Source organism: Triticum urartu, chromosome 2 (assembly GCF_003073215.2).
Source record: "Triticum urartu cultivar G1812 chromosome 2, Tu2.1, whole genome shotgun sequence".
Lineage (NCBI taxonomy): Eukaryota > Viridiplantae > Streptophyta > Magnoliopsida > Poales > Poaceae > Triticum > Triticum urartu.
In genome coordinates, this window is record NC_053023.1 from 612,885,696 (window position 1) to 612,900,348 (window position 14,653).

At 48.8% G+C, this 14,653-nt stretch overlaps 1 pseudogene; it reads left to right on the top strand.

Annotated features, from left to right (window-relative positions):
- The first annotated feature begins 4,774 nt into the window (after nucleotides 1–4,774).
- LOC125533780 overlaps nucleotides 4,775–14,653 on the top strand; it is a 73,713-nt pseudogene continuing 63,834 nt past the window's right edge.

A 14,653-nucleotide genomic window follows, 5' to 3' on the forward strand; every position in this document is an offset into this window, starting at 1 on the left:
AAAATATGCTTAGCATATTTACGTTATCATGGTGGCGATGGAGCCGAGAAACTCAGTCCGTTGCGGCATGGTACTGAAACCCTATACAGTACCAAATTCCTCTCCTAACTCCCCTGTTTTTTACTTATTTTTTTACGAGCCTTCCTTCTCCTCAGGCATATGTTGCCTCTTCGTCCACCCCTCACTGTCTATCATGCCTCCCCACCAATCCAACCGCTCTATAGACTCACCTGTAATAATGTGCATATATCAACATGATGTGCTAGATTCACAGGTTTCATGTAAATGCATATTGCATCAAACACAGATCTATATCTGAAAACCCCATTCATTCATCCTCGTCGATTCCATATAGTTAACTACACAACCAAATAACATTTGCATAATGCACCATCCACATTGCTATGAACAAGCAATAGATATTTGCAAATTTCCTTGCACCAAGACGGCATTCAAAATAAAATTTACAAAACTAAAAAGAATGCACATGCTAAAAAATAGGCTTAGCAGATCATGTGTGTGCATAATAACACCCAACTTCATTTACCTTTCCATCAAGATGCAGAGTGTACAGAATCTACACTCACCATGGATCAGGCTATGTCACTATTAACATTCTCAGTTGAAAGGTGAGGCTCTTGTGTGCCAACTGCGATTGACCTATTCCAGCATAGTTTACCAAGATACGGTGAGGAATTATTTAGCATATGAAAAAAATATGGAATTGTAAAGCAAACCACACTCGGTCCAAATATATATTGCTTTTTCCTACCTCTACAACCACAATGTAAGCTCAGTTTTTGTGATCAAAAAATTAGGAAGCACACGAACGCAAGTGCTAAGGACAGGTGTGGACTACAGTAATCATCTATTCAAATCTACCATTGCTCCAATATCGAAATGTGATAAATATAATATGAGTTTGCTTCATGAAAAAAGTAAGATATTTGCTTATGCTCTGGTGATAGATATACTCATTCATAATATAACCAGTGTGCATTTTGACAAACTGATGCATATCTTTTATCCACTTTCAGTTATAGTCAAGCTAAATGGGTTGAACCGAATTGGAACTGTACACAAAAGTAGAAAGCTAGTAAGCTACAACATTAAAATACACATTAAACCATAGCGAAGTATTTAAGATAAGCATGGATAGGAGGATGGGACCATTTTCAATTTGTTCTGCTAGGGGGGCTCCCAGTTAAGTGTCGCAATAGCCTACTACCATGACTCGTGTTAACATGAAAAATTCAGTCCCGCTGACCTGCAAACAAAGTAACAAGAGCACAAGTGCAGCAAAGTACTCCTAGATCGGAAGATGAAAAAACATATCAGCATTACCAAAAAAACGTAGAGATGGGTGGGCGAATAAAATAACTCTCTCCTAGATCTAACATAGCAAAGTATGCACATGTATAACCAACGTAAAGCAAACCGGCATCGTTTCATCCTTACCAATTGATGTGCATTAGTAAAAAAGTGAAACTTCTTAGTAGAAAGAATGAATTAAAAATATTTTGCGGACTGATTTCTTTTGTCATCCACAAGGAAGTTGCTCTGCTCATGGGAAAAACAAAGATAAATGAATAACCATGAGAATTAATCAATTAAGTAGAAAGAAAAGTTAGAAATGGAAATAATGTTACCCAAGTAGGGAATGCAATTACCAGTCAAAAAAAAAGTAGGGAATGCAATTATCTAGCTACAGCAGAGAGGACTTGCGCACATGTGTTGCGCCACACAAGAGATAGAAAAAGACATCATTCTGAATTTTACCGAAAGTAACAAGTAGTAATTCATGGTATGATAATAATGTTGCTGATCGAGGGCCGTCCTCGTCGTCCGTCTCGTAATTCGCCAAGGCATCAGTTGCCCCGTCGTTGTTGTACCAGGGGCAGCGAGATGGTAGCAAAAATGTTGGTTCGGGTCAGCACCAATGATGACACAGGAGGCAGACGCATAGTTCGTATGTAGTTCTAATTCTTCAGATAAAAATTCAAGGATGACAAGTTCCAAGGTAGCTGACAAGTACACCTTGAGTTCATACAAAAGTCAATCCAAGTTAGATGTTGATCCATCCATCAAAAGTAACATACAACAAAAACTAACAGAGTGGATTTTCAGCTCCCGGGTGCCTAGACACCCCCTTATCTCAACCATTCATTCAGATATGATGTCTCGAGATTTGTGCGTCACACTGTAGCTAGCAGAAGCATTAGCAGAACTGTTGCTTCATTAAGCGTATGCATAAGGACAAAAAAACAAACAAGCTGGGCCTAGTCTAGCGCTGCTTTTCGTGGGCTGGTTCCACCTAGAAAACAAAACATGGCAGATGAGACCATGGCCTGCTAGAATATAAAACAACGACGGGACGTGTCGCCATCAAATCCCTCGGCCATCCAGTATTTTGCCCATCAAAAAAAAGTATTTTGCCCCAAATCTTTCCACCCTCTCTGTTTCCCATCCGGGTAAAAAATTGCAACGATGGGCACGGGATAAAAAATCCAGTCCAGTGTATACGGGTAAAGTGGTAACTTTTGGCTAGTCGGGTGAAATAATGCGACGAGCTTTGACTCATCTAGTGGCTGAACAGTGACCTAGCTAGAAGATGGGGCTATGCGTTCTTCTGACAAAGCTAAATGAGCAAGCTGAAAGGAGAGGAAGCAAGCTGAACGGAGAGGTGGCAAATGGGAATCTCTTGTAGTATGAATGGGCGCATCCATCAGCTTGGTGTACTCAAGGGAATCTCATGTGAGGCCGCTGAGCGCATGCACCGTCGTCTTTTTGTGCTGTCACTTCAACAAGCAGCGCGTGGGCTGCAAGGCCTAGTCCTGCCAGCCTTGTCTCACCTCCCGTAGCTCTTTGTCTCCTTAAATAAAGCCTGCTAAGTAGCCTGGTATTGTAAAGATTCTGCACCTGTAAAAGTAACTGGTACGAATCTTGTACTCGGCGAACGGACGAGATAACCGGGTGTCGGGACACCCGGGTTCCATCACACCTTTTCGCAAAAACTAATTGAGCACATTAAGCAAGAAATTAGGGGTGCCTGCAAAATTAACTTCCGGAAAGCATATAGACAAGTAGAGCGACTCTATTGGGCGCTGTGCATCATCACACATGACAGATGATCAAGCTAGCCATAGCCAAAATCACATGTTTAACCATGCGTCTAACATTGCTGAAGAAATTCAGAAAGGTAAAGTTGCCTACCGGCAGCGAGGGAGGAGGAGACATGTCGGGTGTGAGTCGTCGTCCGAGTACAAATCCGTCCAGGTGTGAGAATTCAAGACAATGGCAAGCACGTACTGATTGGGCAGTGTCCGAGACGGATGGTGAAGTTCCCAGGTTGAGCTTGGACTGTTTGACGTGGAAGCCGTGCCTGAACGAGTCGTCGAGGGCGGACGGCGTGGCACCCGCCGTGGAGGTAGTCATTGCACCCATCGTGCCTGAACGAGTCGTTGAGGGCGGTGATGCCATGACTCGGTAGAGCGCGGCAGCGGTGATGCCGCTGGAGTAGACGACGGACTTGAACCCGCCGGGGAGAGTGGTGGTGCCCATCGGCGACGTAGGTATTCTGGCAAGCACCCTACACACTTCCCCGAGCACTCCTCCTCGATCTCCGCCGCCGCCTCCACCGCTGCAGCTCTCGTGCCTCCCATCCTAGACCTTCATCGCTGTCTCCACCGTGCGGTGCCGGTCCCGACCATGCATACCTTGCGGGCATGGCAAAAGGAGGCGCCCATGGCGAAAAGTCCATGGCCAGGGCGGCACATAATAGATTGCCATAGAGGGGGAGTCACACTCACGGGAAGAGGAGGAGTCGGGTGGTCGCCGGAGATTGCTGCGTCCATCGGAGGCGCTGGGTGGTCCCGGGAGAAGAGGTGCGGACGGATCATGTTTGGGGAGAGAGATCTGGGATGCAAACGGGAAGGTCGGGGAGGAGGTGGAGATCGTGCCAGATGTTTTTTTCCCGCTATACTCGAATGTGGGTTGCGATCTTTTCTAGCGTGGGGTCGTACGAGGGGAGGTCGAACCAGGGATCGTATGGGGGGAGATCGAACCATTACGACGTTCGATTCTCCTTTAATAATAAAGATGAACCGATTCCGGCGGGTTGGTGGCTCGCCACGCGCGGCCACGTCTTCCCTTTCGCAAAATCACTCTGGCGAGACGCCGCCCAACCCCACGTGAGTCACACATGTCGCCGCCGGGCCGCGCACAAATCCACCGGCAGCATCCAGAGCCGCACCAGAGCTCGACCAGACGGGATCAGCGCGCGCCGAGCCGTGCTTACCTACCCTGTGAGGCGACGACCATGTCGTGTGCCGGTCAGGTTGCTTTCGACGGCTTGTTTCTTCCCGCGGACGACGCATCGGAGGACGCACGAGCAAGAGCAGAGATGGATCCATCGAGGACCCGGCGCTTTGGTAGAGCTGATTCGACGGGCATCGTCTAGTCCGCCAAGCCAGCGCGTACGTCAGAGATGGATCCATTATCGCCCTTCACACGTCGCTCTCGCGCGCACCATGTGGATCTCAGTTACCCCAAGTCCCCGACCAAAGCTTGGCCTGGCCTTGTGGGCGGTGACGATGAGCCGGCCGGCGCGGTAAATATCGGCGGTGCCGTACGTACTCACTTCGTATATCGGCAGCGGCCCGAGGCATGATTAGATATAGTGACAGGTGACAGGGACATGGCGCACTTCGCTGTTGCCTTTAAATAAGCTTGGTCTGATCCAGGGGAGTAGAAACGAAGAGGCAGGCGTCGCCTTTCTAGCTAAGCTTAGCTACCTTGAGGAAATGGCCGCGGCGATGGCAATGGTCATCATGCTGGCGGCGCTGGCGATCCTTGCGCCGTCGGCGAGAGGGCTCGACCGCGCCGAGTTCCCGCCCGGGTTCCTCTTCGGCGCCGCCACCTCTTCTTACCAGGTTAGTAACTGGTGGAGCTTGGCCGGCTTCACCGTCGTCGTCGTACTTCTCTCTGAGATGCCATTCGTTCCCAACGTGCTGTGATTTCCGGCATCCAGATCGAGGGCGCGTACCTGGAGGACGGCAAGGGCCTCAGCAACTGGGATGTTTTCACCCACACGCAGTGTAAGAGCATCTTCAGCCGTTCGATCCCTCAAGACGCATAAAAATCACTCCTTGAGTGTGAGCCGGCAATGCAATCGGCGCTGGAGCAGTTTCGCGCCCAGTCGTCGCCCCCAGCTCGCTCCCAGGCGTCGAAATTGGCCCATTTTTCAGTCACATTTCGGCGAATAAAGGGTCCATATGGGCGACAATAGGCCTATATTCGACGTGGTTCACCGTTGTTCGGCGTTCAATTATGCACATAAAATTCTTTTATCACATATTTCATCAAAAAATATTAAATACATTAACAAAATAGTACAACAACAAATAGTTCAATACAAATTATATAGTTCAACAAATAAAAACTCATATTTCATTACACGTCGCGTCCGGCGTCGCCCTTGAGCCTCCATAGATGCTCTATCAGATCTTGCTGCAGTTGATGATGCACCTATGGGTCTCGGATCTCCTGACGCATACTGAGATAGGCAGTCCAGGTTGCCGATAGCTGGTGATCAACTTCGGCTAGAGGACCCTGCCTGTAGTATGGTTCAGTGTCAAACACTGGGTCTTTTTGCTCGCTCTCGATGATCATGTTGTGCAAGATGACACAACAAGTCATAATCTCCCACATTTGATCTTTCAACCAGGTCTGAGCGGGGTACCGGACAACAGCAAATCGAGATTGGAGCACATCAAATGCCCGCTCGACATCCTTCCTGCAAGCCTCCTGAACCTTCGCAAACCAGGCGTTCTTGCCTCCTGACACAGGGTTTGAGATCATCTTCACAAATGTCGACCATCTCGGATAGATGCCATCAGCTAGATAGTACCCCTTGTTGTAGTGCCGCCCATTGATCTCGAAATTCACCGGAGAAGAATGACCTTCAACAAGCTTGGCAAAGACAGGAGAGCACTGCAGCACGTTGATGTCATTGTGAGTTCCTGGCATACCAAAGAAGGAGTGCCAAATCCAGAGGTCCTGTGTGGCCACCGCCTCAAGCACCATACTGCAACCGCCTTTGGCGCCTTTGTATATCCCCTGCCAAGCAAATGGGCAATTCTTCCATTTTCAATGCATGCCGTCGATGCTTCCAAGCATCCTAGGAAATCCTCTTGCTGCATTCTGTGCTAGGATCCGAGCAGTGTCTTCCGCATTGGGTGTTCTCAAGTATTGTGGTCCAAACACTGCCACCACTGCACGACAGAACTTGTAGAAACACTCTACGCTGGTGGACTCGGCCATGCGTCCATAGTCGTCGAGTGAATCACCGGGAGCTCCATATGCAAGCATCCTCATCGCTGTCGTGCACTTCTGGATGGAGGTGAATCCAAGAGCGTCGGTGCAATCCATCTTGCACTTGAAGTAGTTGTCAAACTCCCGGATGGAATTCACAATCCTGAGAAAGAGCTTTCGGCTCATCCGATAACGACCCCGAAATGTTTTCTCGTCGTGAAGTGGAGCATCGGCGAAGTAGTCAGAGTAGAGCATGCAATAACCTTCGAGACGATGCCGGTTCTTTGCTTTCACCCGCCTAGGCGCCAAGCCACCTCGCCGCGGCTTTTCATTGCTCGCCAGCAGCTGGGCGAGGGCGGCGAGCACCATGAGATGCTCTTCTTCCTGGACGTCGGCCTCGGCTTCCTCCTCCAGCAGCGGGGCGAGCGCTTCCTCGTTATCCAAGTCCATCGCCGAGGCAGGCAAGTCGCCGAACACCTTGCGCTCGGTGGGCGTGTACCCACCGCTAAACCGCGCCTCCGCGGTCGGAAACGGCGGCCGGAAACGCCCAGCTGCTGTTGGAGGGGCTGCCGCGGCGAAGCGCTGCTATTTTTCCAGCGGGGAATGGCTATCTAGCGGTGTAGGGCGGGCGGCGGCGCCGGGATATAGCTACTGGTGGCCGAGGGCGCGGAGGGTGGGAGGCGAGTCGGGGAAGAAAACCTTAACTTTTTTCCCTGACGGTGTGGGCCAGCCACGCTTTTCCCTTGCTCCGGAGCCCCTAACTGTTCCCCAGTGCGCCGGGTTCGGCCTGTGACCGCCAGGCGAAAAAAAAGGCCGAACCGACAATTTTTAGCGTCCTGGAGACGCGAATGGTGCGTTTTTTTCACGCCGGCATTAAAAAAGTGGTTTGAGGGAGCCTGTTGGGGCGCGGCTGGAAATGCTCTAAGCGATCATCTCCCCCATGGTTTTCTTCTTTCTTGCCTTTCTCCGATTCATCCCTGTTGCTTAGGACAAAGCTCAAACTGATGCTTACGCTCTCCGAAGCAGAAAGATATCAGATGGCGATAGCTCATAAGGCCGTAAATAACAATTCACTGATTAATTTACCATGTACGGTAATCATGAAGCTAGATTACTTCATTGCTGGCAAATTATCAGCAAGATAGAAACATAAGCCAGCCATGTCGTAGTACTGCTAGGGTCCGAAAATGTTAACCTTGAAAGATTCAGGTTTGAGTAGTGAGATCCCTAGGCCGGACATCGGAAAGATACGGAGGCCAGCACCCATTTCACTGTCACCGATGCAGGTGTGCCGGGCAAACACATCGCCTTTTCCTCGAGCTTATAGGATAACTTGGAAAGAAACGGCGTCGCTCTCTGGAGCATTTTCTTTTCTCTTCCAAGTGGGATTTGAATATATCACCTATTCAGTAGGCGTGCGTTCTTATGCGACAGCGATGCCACAACTGCAGCAACAGTCTGCGGATAATAGTGCGAGTGGCCATAGAATTGTTTGCGTTTTATCCGTGTTCTATATGGCAATTTCTGTCGTGCGGATCTGCATATATTCTGAAAGAATATCAGGTAACGCGTCATGTGATCCTCTATTTTAAAAGCTAGGCAAAGCTTCTTTGCTCTCAAAATGTTTTGGTTTGCTACAGCTAGGGAGATCAACGATGGGCGGAACGGGGACGTGGCGGACGACCATTACCACCGTTTCATGGTACAGAGTTGATTAGCCCAACAAGCAATCACAAGTAGTACTTGTCATGTGATTACGCATCTCTTAATTTACTGTGCTTGCCCATGCATGTAACCATTGACACTACCTTGTTGTTGAGCAGGAAGACGTGGAGATCATGCATGATCTGGGTGTCAAGTGTCAACTCCTACATATTCTCGATCTCATGGGCGAGACTCCTACCAAGTACGCATGCAAAGAAGAACCAGTACACAAATAGCACTAATGAGTTTTTGCGGTTTATTAGTGTTCAGGTTTTATTGCTTAGCTAACTAACTGTCGTTGAATTATCGTGTAATGCCCATGATGCGGCTATATCTCCCACGTGTCGAAGCACGACTTAGAGAAATAACCGCATTGTAAGCAATGTCGCAAGTGGGGTAATCTTCACACAACCCATGTACTGAATAAGAAAAGAGGTACATAGTTGGCTTACAATCGCCACGTCACACAATGCATAAACACTACTAGGGAAAACCTTATACATAGAATTTTAGCAGCAGCGCGGCACAAAAAGAAGTGCTACTGCTAATTAGCAGTAGCGCGGGTTTTTAAACCTCGCTACTACTAAGTTGATAGTAGTAGCGCGGGGTTTTAACCCTCGCTACTACTAAGCGGTCTCTACCGTGCCCCCCGACACATGCCATAGTAGTAGTGGGGGGTATAAACCCGCGCTACTACTAAGTTGATAGTAGTAGCGCGGTTTTATACCCCTCGCTACTAATAAGTACGAGGTAGGTGAAGTCGCCATATACTCAGCCGAATCCCCATCTCCTCTCCCAAATCCCTCCTCTCTTCCACCATTCTCTCCTCTCACTTTCCATACGCTCTCACATGGACCTCTTACCCATGCGCCCATCCATCTCCGTGGCGCCGAAAGAGGCCGCCGCCTCACGCCACCGGCGTCTAGGAGCTCGCCGGTCTTCCACCGACGTCTAGGAGGCCGCCGCCCCGTGCCACCACACTGGAGCACCTCACCATCGGTGACTAGCTCCGCTGCTCCCTACATCACCTTCCTCTCTTCCTCAGTTTTCCTTTCCTCTCTCTCCCTCTGGTTTGACTCACCCTACCATGTTCATGCCCGTGCAGGTCGTCGCCATGGACCACCCGGAGCTATCTGGCATGGTCAGGAAGAGGAGTCCCACGCCGCGGCCTAGCTCTGCCATAGAAACGGGCCCTCTCCAACAGCCACTGCTGGATCTGGTCTTCCGCTGTCCGTTCATGCCTCCTGCGACGCCAAACATCGCTAGATCGAACCACTGCTACCATTGACAACACGCACGGGATCGAGAATTTTTTTTTGTTTTTGAAAGTAATAGCAGTAGCGCGGGATATAAGACCCGCTACAGCTAATTAGTAGTAGCGTTGTTTGCAACACACGCTACAGCTAACCATGTATAGCAGTAGCGTGTGTCAACACGCGCTACTGCTACAAGTTAGCTGTGGCGCCGTATCAGTAGCGCGGGCACCCGCGCTACTGATACACCCAAAACCCGCGCTGCTGCTAGGCTTTTCCCTAGTAGTGAAATATAACATTACATTCATCCAGATACAATCAAGGTCCGACTACGGAACCAAAATAAAGACAACCCCAAATGCATAATGTCCCCGATCGACCCAACTGGGCTCCACTACTGATCGTCTGGAAAGGAAACGTAGTATCGTCCTGAGTCCTCATCGAACTCCCACTTGAGCTCAGTCGAATCTCCTGGGATGGTATCATCGGTCCCTGCATCTAGTTTTGAAGGAATCTGTGAGTCACGGGGACTCAGCAATCTCATACCCTCGCGATCAAGACTATTTAAGCTTATAGGTAAGGTAAAAGGTATGAGGTGGAGCTGTAGCAAGCACTAGCATATATGGTGGCTAACATACGCAAATGAGAGCGAGAAGAGAAGGCAAGGCACGGTCGAGAAACTATGATCAGGAAATGATCCTAGAACAACCTATGGTCAAGCATAACACGAGACTGTGTTCTCTTTCCGGACTCCGCCGAAAAGAGACCATCACGGCCATACACTCTGTTGATTCATTTTAATTAAGTTAAGTTTCAGGTTTTCTACAACCGGACATTAACAAATTCTCATCTGCCCATAACCGCGGGCACGGCTTTCGAAAGTTCAAAACCCTGCAGGGGTGTCCCAACTTAGCCCATCACAAGCTCTCACGGTCAATGAAGGATATTCCTTCTCCCAAGACAACCCGATCAGACTCGGAATCCCGGTTACAAAACATCTTGACAATGGTAAAACTAAACCAGCAAAGCCACCCGAATGTGCCGACAAATCCCAATAGGAGCTGCACATATCTCGTTCTCAGGGCACACCGGATGGGCAAGACGTCGGGTTGGCATAGACCCTTGTTGCCCAGGGGGCGCCGGACATCGCTCAGTTTGGACCAACACTTAGAAAAGCACTGATCCGGGGGGGGTTAAAAATAAAGATGACCCTTGAGTCTGCGAAACCCAAGGAAAAAAAGGCTAGGTGGAAAATGGTAAAACCAAGGTTGGGCCTTGCTGGAGAAATTTTATTCAAGGCGAACTGTCAAGGGGTTCCAATTATAACCCAACCGTGTAAGGCACGCAAAATCAAGGAACATAACACCGGTATGACGGAAACTAGGGCGGCAAGAGTGGAACAAAACACCAGGCATAAGGCCGAGCCTTCCACCCTTTACCAAGTGTGTAGATGCATTAAAATAGACAAGATATAATAATGATATCCCAACAATAAACATGTTCCAACAAGGAACAAACTCCAATCTTCACCTGCAACTAGCAACGCTATAAGAGGGGCTGAGCAAGCGGTAACATAGCCAAACAACGGTTTGCTATGACAAGGTGGGTTAGAGGTTTGACATGGCAATATGGGAGGCATGATAAGCAAGTGGTAGGTATCGTAGCATAGGCATAGCAAAAGAGCGAGCATCTAGCAAGCAAAGATAGAAGTGATTTTGAGGGTATGGTCATCTTGCCTGCAAAGTTCTCCGAGTTGACTTTAGCTTGATCCTCGTAAGCGTACTCAATGGGTTCCTCGATCACGTACTCGTCTCCCGGCTCTACCCAAAGCAAGAACACAAGCAAAGGGAGACACAATCAACCACGGTGCAATGCGCAAACAACATGATGCAAGACATGGCATGATATGCGGGATGTGATATGCGATGCATATGCATGTTTTGGAAAGGAAAGACTGAAACTGGCCTCAACTTGGAAAACCAAGAGTGCCACTGGAATGATGAGTTGATTTCGGTCGAAATCGATATAAAGATCACCGGAATCAGATGCACGGTGTGCAAATGGCAAGCAAAACAAATATGGCACCGATCTGCGATAACATCACGAGGCCATCTAAATGCATCAAGAACAACAAGCTACTGCACTCTAACACAACACCAAAGTACATGGCAGGGATCCACTCAAGATTCTTGACAAAAGATGAACACTGAGCTATGGCTAATTCACTCAATAGCAGGTTCAAACAAGCATGGCAAAAGTGCAAAAGATAACAGGTTACAGACTTAGAGAAAATAACATGTCAGGAATTTAACATCAGGAAGCAATGTTTAGAACAAGATAACAACATGCTACAGGAACATATCATGGAAAAGCAAGGCATGGCATGAAGCTACTCAAAGCATACTACAAAAGTCCCTTACTGACCATAAGCCAAAAGGGATCAGAAAATACAGTGGCAACCATGTGAACATAGCAACTTCCGTTAACAGATTCAGACTTAACATAAAACTGGAACATCGCAAAATAGATTCACGTAGGCATGTTTACGAGCTCGATGCACTCGCCACAAGGCATTGCTTAACAAACTAAGCATACACCCAGCAAGTAGACATGGCATAGAAGCTAAACATGGCAAGAACAACCTCATGGCATGCACGGATCAACTACAACAATCTCGGCAAAATTGCTTAACACGTAACAATCTGCCAGGAACATTTCATAGCAAAAGTAGAGCTCGATTGAGTCATGATAGGGTGCTCCATAATTTCAAAAAAGACATGGATGGATAGAGCATAACCATATCTCAAAATGATCCTTACTGAACATGCTCAAAAGAGGCATGGATCACTCTGTAGCAACAAGAATACATGGTATAAAAATATTAACAGGGCAAAAACTTAGAAGATTTCTAAATCCCTGAAATTAGCAACAATACGAGAGCTACTTTGCATGCTTGTGCTAGTCACCACAAAGATCACAAAATACATGGCATACACCCCTGTAAAGATGGCATGGCATACTTCAAAACACATGTAGGGCTCAAGTTCATAGGAGGCACACCTTAAACATGCCAAAAATGACAAAAGTCCAATCTCTGATAAAAACTGAAACTAACATTACATAGCACTCTTGCAACAGCATTTAAGGCATCAATATGAACTCAAATGAACATGGTGCAATGGAATGAAATGAAGTACTCGTCGAGGCAAACAATTTGATATGCTACACGTCCAAAACGGAGCCACGGATGCAAAGTTATGGCATGATGAAAAATGCTAAAAATTACTGGGACTTAGGGCAAAAATTAGGTCAACCCTCGAGTTCCAGATCTAGATCAGGCACGGTCTCTGAGGTTCATCAGAGGGGGCTCGCCGGAGACGCGCTGGAGTGGACGGAGGTGGCCGGAATGGACGGGACCGGCCGGATCTGGGGTCTGGGCGGCGCGGCGGTGAGGAAGGGGACCGCGGGCGCGGTCGCCGGCGCGGGTGGAGACGGCGCGGGCTCGCCGGAGCTGCTGCGGCGGCGGGGCGACGCTCGGGCGGCGCAGTGAGCCGGGGAGGCGCGGGGGCGGCGTGGGCCTCGGGGGCCCGCCCTGGGCTCGGCGGGCCGGCGGTGGAGGGATGCGGCCGGGAGAATGGCGGCGTGCCACGTGGCGGCGGCGGGCGGACACGTCCGGCCGCGCGGAGGGGAGAGGGATCTAGGTTTTGATCCGAAATTTAGGGGGAGAGTCTCTATTTATAGGTAGAGGGGGCTAGGAGGCTCCAAATTGAGCACGGTTTGCGGCCACGCGATCATGATCGAACGGACGAGATGATGGAGGGGGTTTAGCTGGGTTTGGGGCCAATTTGGAGAGGTGTTGGGATGCAACACACACTAGGCCTTCTCGGTTCATCGGTTAACCATTGGAGTATCAAACGAAGTCCAAATGGCACGAAACTTGACAGGCGGTCTACTGGTAGTAAACCAAGGCCGTTTGACAAGTCTTGGTCCAATCCGAGAATGTTTAACACCCGCACACGAAAAGAGGTAAAAGGGAACACCGGAGGACATAGGAGCGCCGAAATGCAAAACGGACAATGGGGAAAAGCTCGGATGCATGAGACGAACACGTATGCAAATGCGATGCACATGATGACATGATATGAGATGCATGACAAATACAAAAGCAACACGGAGACAAAAACCCGACAACGAGGAAATATCATAACTTAGTGCCGAAAATGGCAAGAGTTGGAATACAAATATGGCAGGTTACATATGGGGCATTAACATCGTCCTCGTAGGAGGCTGGCTTGGAGGAGTTAATTCAGCTGCCATCGCTTTCTATGACCGCCTGATCGCTGCGCTCCTTGAGAAAGGTAGTCCCACACGCCACACATCTGCAGCAGATATTTTTCGAAACGGTGGCATAAGCTTTGCCTCATCTATTAATTAAGGAGAAGAATGAGTTTGTGTTACAGCGACGCCGTTACAACCAATGTTGTTACTCTCCCAAATTTAAATTCCTTAACTTCTTCACACCCGCTTTGACCCAAAGTTTGGCCTTCTCTTTAATTAAACGTAGAGTTTAATCTGCAGCAAATTCAACTCATGCTAGTGGTAATCTTCAACCAAGAGGAATCCTAAAACGCACGTTGTACTAATAATTGCCAAAAATGTCAAGCAGGGATAGAGCCGTTCGTGACGCTGCATCACTTCGATCTGCCGCATGATCTGGAGACCCGGTATGGCGGTTGGCTGGGTGCCGGAATGAGGTACCTGCATGCGACTTCTTTTTCTTGAGGGTCAAAAGTTGCCGCTTTATTTAACTTACGAAGTTCGGAATCTCATCCGACAAAACAGAAAGAACGAAGTCTGGGGGAGCCCCCAACCAAACCTTACAAAGTTCATCACCCACACCTACTCTAGCTAACTTATGCGCGGCAACATTTGCTGAACGTCGAACCCACGAAATCTTAAACTCATCAAAAGATCACAGCATCGTTTTGATCTCCTCCACTAATGGTCCTGTCACTTGATAGCTCCTTTGCTTGATTCTGCAGCATACGCACCACTCCTTTGGAGTCTAACTCCACATGGACTCTTTGCACATTTATATCACTCGCCACCTCGAGAGCTCGCCTGCAGGCCAGAAGTTCTGCTACCTCGGGATCAGCGATGCCGGAAAAAGATGACACACCCCCGCTCTGAACGCCCCCATATGGTCCCTAAGCACAGCACCTCCGCCTGCCTTGCTTCCCAATTTTGACGTTGCACCGTCTGAGTTAACCTTGGTCCACCCCTCGGCTAGCGGTTCCCATGGCTGTGGTGGCTGACGGGTCTGAATGTTGTTTGAAGTGGGATGTGCCAGCCTCCACTCCTCCATGTGCATCAACATAGTGGCC